The sequence below is a fragment of the Prionailurus bengalensis genome, chromosome C2 (assembly GCF_016509475.1).
Source record: "Prionailurus bengalensis isolate Pbe53 chromosome C2, Fcat_Pben_1.1_paternal_pri, whole genome shotgun sequence".
Taxonomy (NCBI): domain Eukaryota; kingdom Metazoa; phylum Chordata; class Mammalia; order Carnivora; family Felidae; genus Prionailurus; species Prionailurus bengalensis.
Window position 1 is genome coordinate 111,499,119 of NC_057350.1, and position 6,329 is coordinate 111,505,447.

The window sequence follows — 6,329 nt, forward strand, 5'->3', positions numbered from 1 at the left end:
GTGAACATTCATACACATCATTGCCTCTGTGTGAATTAAACCCAAATAATAAGTATTCTTGTTAATCTGTCTTCCGAACATCTCCCACACTTCCAGGTACTTGATGGATATTCACATTTGGGAAAAACATTTCATTTGTTTTAAAGTGAATTTCTCTTCCAAAATGTGACCCTTATTCTGAACTTTCTCAGAAAATCTTGGAATTATTATTAAAAAATTTTTTTTAATGTTTATTTATCCTTGAGGGAGAGAGAGCCAGAGTGTGAGTGGGGGAGGCGCAGAGAGAGAGAGAGAGAGAGAGAGAGAGAGAGAGAGAGAGACAGACAGACAGAATCCAAAGCAGGCTCCAGGCTCTGAGCTGTCAGCACAGAGCCCTATGCGGGGCTCGAACCCACCAACCGCGAGATCATGACCTGAGCCGATATCGGACACTCAACCGACTGAGCCACCCAGGCACCCCTGGAGTTATTTTTAATTAGTCTCTTTCCCTTTAATCCATGACCAGAATCCTCATCTAATTCTACCTGCAATACTCCATGTTATAGGAGTCCTTTCCAAGCCTCTGATATCATGGGGCTGTGGCATTACTCATCTCTCTTGGGAAGAATATGGTATTAATAGGTTGTGACTAATAACCAAGTTGCAGAAAGACCCCTGTGCCCTTTTCCCATTCATTTCTCACAAGATAAATTATACATACTGTAACAAGGAGAGAAGACAAATTGCACATATTGCAGATTCCTGTGAGAAATCCCTCTTTGCCTAGCCAATTATGTATATTTGCTACTTGAAGTTTATTCTAGAGAATAGAAGAAAATCTTGTCTTTCGGCACCCAAGTGAGGTTAAGGATGTTGTGATTTGATGTCAGCATTGAACATGCCTCACATGAATTAAGAATTATAATTGGATGTCACTTGAGGCCTTGGTTTCTGCTCCAGGAAAGGTAATAAAACAAGTTAGAACCTATTATCCCATTCAAATCATTGCTTGGTAATTGTCCTCAAGCCTGTCTGTGGGCTGTAGGCAAAGCTGTCTTTATGTGTTTGCCCAAGGACCAAGTAAGCTAGGTAAGGTTAGGTGTCCAAGCCACATGGACTTTGAAAAAATGTTACGTTGCCAGAGGACTGTAAAGAGTGCATGTAATATCTGGTTATTGCTTAGGGTTTTCTTGATGCAGTAATGAAGGAGTAAAACAATCCTCTTTATGTCCTAAAACTTTTCTCCCATTGTATTGGAACTAAACCCAAGCAAGACCTGGTGAGACTAATGTCAGTCTCTAATTGCTGTAGGTCTGAAACATTAAAAGAATCATCATCTACCATGTGAATGCATATATGGGCATGAAAGCACTACATGTAGAAGTGTCACAACAGTGCTGTTCTCAGCCCTGAACTGCTTGTCCGATGTCTTCATGGGGAGACATCTAAATCTTAACATAGATAATTTGAAGGTTTTTGATAGTATTATTAATTGCTAATGTCAATTTTATCATATTGTCTTGATAGATATTTCTTTTCTTTTTAATTTTTATTCATTTTTGAGAGAGAGAGAGAGAGAGAGAGAGAGAGAGAGAGAGAGAATCTGAAGCAGGCTCCAGGCTCTGAGGTGTCAGCACAGAGCCCCACATGGGGCTCGAACTCATAGACCATGAGATCATGACCCCAGCAGAAGTTGGATGCTTAACCAACTGAGCCACCCAGGTGTTGCCCTTGATAGATATTTCTAATATTTATTTTTTTTATTTTTTTAAAAATTTTTTTTTTTTTTTCAACGTTTATTCATTTCTGGGACAGAGAGAGACAGAGCATGAACGGGGGAGGGGCAGAGAGAGAGAGGGAGACACAGAATCGGAAACAGGCTCCAGGCTCCGAGCCATCAGCCCAGAGCCCGACGCGGGGCTCGAACTCACAGACCGCGAGATCGTGACCTGGCTGAAGTCGGACGCTTAACCGACTGCGCCACCCAGGCGCCCCTATAATATTTATTTTTTATGTGAGTATAGTTGCCACATTGTTTGATGCATAGGCTAATGACTGCTACATGATTATGTCTTGTATCATAACATATTGTCTCTCTGTCCTAGTTATTTTTTTATCCTTATATTTCATCTTGACTAATATTATATGCCACTCCTGATTCTTTATTCAAATTTCTTAGCATCTCTTTGATCATCCCTATATTTTCTAACTCTGTTTATCACATTAAGTATGTTTGTTGTACATAACAGATCTGTTTTTTTTTTTAAGCCAAATTTGACATCTTGTCTTTCCGTAAGAGACTTGAATTAATTTGTGTTTAGGGTATAAAGTAGTATACTTGATGTTACTCCTTTAATGTTTCTTGGTAATGTTATTTATTTTAATTTGTTTTTTTCTTTATACTTTTCCATTTATTTATTTATTTTTAATTTTTAATATTTACTGTTTATTTTTGAGAGACACAGAGAGACAGAGCACAAGTGAGGGAGGGGCAGAAAGAGAAGAAGACATAGAATTGAAGCAGGCTCCAGGCTCTGAGCTGTCAGCACAGAGCCCGATGCAGGGCTCGAACCCATGAACTGTGAGATCATGATGTGAGCCAAAGGAAGACACTTAACTGACTGAACCACCCAGGCACCCCAAATACTTTTCCTTTTAGAAGTGAGTTCTTTTTTAAATTTTTGCAATACTTCACAAATATGAACCAGCCATGTGAAGGGGTCATGCTAATCTTTGCATTATTCCAATTTTGATATAGAAACTACAAGAGGTTGCATGGGTCAAGTGTGTTTTAGTTCCCTTTTGAGAAACTAAATTCTTGATCTCTCTTTCCAGAGCTTCTAGAATGATCTCTCTTTCCTGATCTTCTCCTTAAGCCAGATCCTGAGAGGCAGCTGTCGTTGCTATTTTTTCTCATAGCCACTTCCAGTCTTTCAGTAAGTCCTGTTCTTTGTGTCTAAAATACCTGGCCACTTCTCCACGTTATCATAGTTACCCCTCCAGTCCAAGCAACTGTCACTTTTCCTTTATTTAAAAAAAAATTTAACGTTTATTTATTTTTGAGAGAGACAGAGTGTGAGCAGGGGAGGGGCAGAGAGAGAGGGAGACACAGAATCCGAAGCAGGCTTCAGGCTCTGAGCTGTCAGCACAGAGCCCGTTGTGGGGCTTGAACTCATGGACCGCAAGATCATGACCTGAGCCAAAGTTGGGTGCTTAACTGACTGAGCCACCCAGGCGCCCCATCACTTTTCCTTTAGATAACTGCAGTAATTTCAATGGATTTCTCTATTCCCAATAAGGAAGAATATGTAACATTTGCACAATTCTTGTGAGAAATTCATCTTTGTATTTATCTTGTTTCTCACCCAAACATTTTCTATATAACCTTTAAAAAAAACACATAAATCCTGATCATTTTGTCTATCTTGCCCAAAGTCCTTCAATAACTTCCCATTCCCTATGGGATAAAATGTCAGATCCTTAGAATGACTTGATATGAATTTATATGATCTGACCCCCAGGTTTATTCTTTAACCTTATGTCATATATACATACTTTTTTTACTCCAAATGTTTCAGACACACTGGCGTTCCCCCTGCTTCTTAAGGGTACCAAATCCCATTCATACTTCCCTATTTAGGAACCTCTGGTGCCCTGTTCCAGGGCTAAGAATAATCTATTCCCCTATGTTTGTATCACCTTTTACTTCTTGTTGGTCAGATGTCTTCTTCAACATTTCCATGTCAAAAGAACGTTATTTAACTTGTTATTCAGTCAACAGCAAGGGCTGTACTTAATTACAGTTTATAATTAAGTCTGTCTTTGGGGCATATGGATAGCTTAGTCAGTTAAGCGTCTGACTCTTGATTTTGGCTCAGGTCATGATCTCACGGTTCGTGAGTTTGGGCCCTGTGTTGGGCTCTGTGCTGACAGTGCAGAGCCTGCTTGGGATTCTGTCCCTTCCTCTCTTTCTGCCCCTCCCCCACTTGTTCTCTCTTTCCCACAATAAATAAAAATTAAAAAAAACAATAACAACAAAACCCAATTAAATCTGTCTTTGTGTGCTTACTTGTGTATTGTCTTCTGTCTGTTGTCTTTCTCATGAGTCTATATATATGTCATGGTAATAGAGACCATTCTGTCTGGTTCATTGATATACTCAGTCCCCAGTACCCCAGTACTTAGCACAGTTTCAGACACATCAGATAGTGCCCAGTAAATATTTATTGAATGATTAAACACATGATTGAATACATCTATAGTGTCAGTAAAATCCCAATTATGCCATAAGTGTATATTTAGACTCCCAAATTAACAAGAGCTGTGCAGTACAAGAATTCTGATTAATTAATGATTAGCTCAAGCAAATACAGTTAGGAAAGCCTTTTTTAGAACAGCAAACTTATATTTCCTAGGCATTAGTGTTTATAGGACCCAAACTCTGAAAATTTTGGTAGGTTTTGAATTTGGAAGCCTCTCTTTTCTGTTCCTACTTATGAATACTTATTATATACAATAACAGTGACTTAAACTACTGAAAGTATCTTGTAACATGTTTTAATCTGATCAATAATGATACGTTTATGAATACTGGTGGTTCTTATGTAGGTTTTTTTTTTTTTTTTTGAGAGAGAGAGAGAGAGAGAGAGAGAGAGAGAGAGATCACACACAAGCAGGGGAGGGGCAGAGGGAAAAAGAGAGAATCTTAAGTAGGCTCCAAGCTGTTAGTGTAGAGCCCAATGTGGGACTCCATCTCACAACTATGAGATCATGACTTGAGCCAAAATCGAGAGTTAGATGTTTAACTGACTGAGCCACCCAGGAGTCCCTGGTTCCTATCTGAAAAAAATATATATATATAAAGTAATTCCTCTTCTAAGCACTCATTGCCTGGTGTCTCTGTGCTATGGACAGAGCTCTGACACCTTTGGAAGATCTTGAAAGAGAAAGATGACAGATGAGAAATGTCAGGTCTTCCTACCACCGAGGACTCACGAGGGGCATGATGGATTTTTTGCAACCAGCCTTCAACCTATGAATGGAAAGTTTGTAGAACTTGTTAGCTCTTGCTTCCGTCTTGGTTCTCCTTTTACCACGGAGGCAAACTGGAGGAAGTAGCCTGAGACTCTGGGCTCATTTTCCTCCCCTGGGTTCAAGTTGGAGAAAACAATGCTAATTACATTTCTAACAGCAGCAAATAAATTTGAAAGTAAAGCTCTAAAAAAAAATATGTATGTATATATATACATACATATAAAATTATGCCAGTATCCTAAACTTTACTTTTTTTTTCTAGAAGAAAATGCACTATGTGTTTAAAACTTTGTTTTATTTTTTGCTGCTTTTTAGAAAATATATTTATAAAACTGGTACATTCTGGAATGTCTTTCTTTAGAAACAGGACTAAAAGAAAAAAAAAATCCAATTCCAAACAATGATTAATGGATGAGGGTAAGAACCATAGTCTTGCCAGAAAAAAAGAAAAAAGAAAAAGTCTGACAGCTAAAATTTAGGATTGTGTCTGAAATCCCATTCAGGAGGAAACAGTAAAATATAAAGTTTAAAAAGAAGACACCAAAGAATGAGGTCAAGGTCAAAGTAAAGCATTCTATGAGACTTTAAAAAGTAGAACTTTAAAAAGTACAATAGCCTATTATGTAGTTTAATCTAAAGAAAAATGAAATGCCTCTATAAGACATCAACTGGAACTTAACATTTTCCTATTGTATGCTTCTCACTGATGGCACTTTGCAGAGATACCCAGCTACTTTCATTAATGTTTTTTTTGTTTTTTTTTTTTTGTTTTTTTTTTTTTTACCATATTGGTTTCATCATTAGAGTACAATAACATTTTCTTCCTCAATTGAAAAAGCAAATTTGTGACTGCAACATTTACTATTGGGAAAGACTATCTTAAAAGTTTTGGTTCTTTCATTTTTTTACTCTTTTAGAAAAAAAGAATATTACCTAGATCCATTGCCTTTAGAAGCAGTTGACTTCACAGCTAATAGAGTAGAGAACGGTGAGAAACACATAACAAGATGAGAGATGACAGAAAATTTTGGCTAGCTAACCCATGTCCAGTGCTCTTCCATTGCCTGCCAAGAAAACAGAAGATGGAGAAGTTAAATGCTTAATAGCCTAGTAACCCTTATAACTAGAGGGTGGCTACATGCCATAGCTTTCTTTAACTACTAAAACATAACTGGAAGTCTCCTGGGGGGATTTGGGGAAGGAGTATATATATTTTCTGCTGACAAAAATATTAGTTACACCCTTGGCAGTATCCTGACTCCACCTTTTCTGCCAGAAATGTGAATGTGTAGCCCGGTACTAAGGAAGCCTTTCTG

The 6,329-nt window shown here is 38.0% G+C and overlaps 1 pseudogene; it reads right to left on the reverse strand.

Moving 5' to 3' along the window:
- Window positions 1-2,654: 2,654 nt before the first annotated feature.
- LOC122492496 lies at window positions 2,655-2,752 on the reverse strand (annotated as a pseudogene).
- Between the last annotated feature and the right edge of the window lie 3,577 nt (window positions 2,753-6,329).